General features: G+C 41.2%; 1 protein-coding gene across 1 annotated transcript in view; it reads right to left on the bottom strand.

Annotated features, from left to right (window-relative positions):
* The window catches only part of LOC119586304 (adhesion G-protein coupled receptor D1-like), a gene marked incomplete at its 3' end in the record, with an annotated part of 16586 nt that overhangs the window by 2483 nt on the left and 13763 nt on the right, over positions 1–340 (bottom strand).

The following is a 340-nucleotide window of genomic DNA, read 5'->3' as shown; positions in this document are numbered from 1 at the left end:
TATAAAATCAGTATTAAAAATGCTAAGATAACTCTTAAATGAAGATCTCAAAGATAATGAACTCTAAGTGCGCGAGAAGTAGATTTGCAAAAGACTAACCAAGAACCAAAATTGTTATAAATTCTGAACATAGCCTCCAACTCGGTCAAATCACAAATAAATCCATATAACAAAGTCTAAGGACCGGGACCCCTAGTCCTACCAGTGTTTTTTTGTGTGTGTTTGTTCAAATGTAATGTCAGAATTGCTACAGTGTGGCCCTTGGGGGGGGGGTAAGTCAGATCTTGAGGTGGCAATCAGAGTCGGGGGGAGGTCTTTCATCTTTTCCTCCCCCCCCCCC

Source organism: Penaeus monodon, chromosome 21 (assembly GCF_015228065.2).
Source record: "Penaeus monodon isolate SGIC_2016 chromosome 21, NSTDA_Pmon_1, whole genome shotgun sequence".
Lineage (NCBI taxonomy): Eukaryota > Metazoa > Arthropoda > Malacostraca > Decapoda > Penaeidae > Penaeus > Penaeus monodon.
The sequence above is the reverse complement of the archived record's forward strand: the minus strand, read 5'-3'. Positions and strand labels throughout refer to the sequence as shown.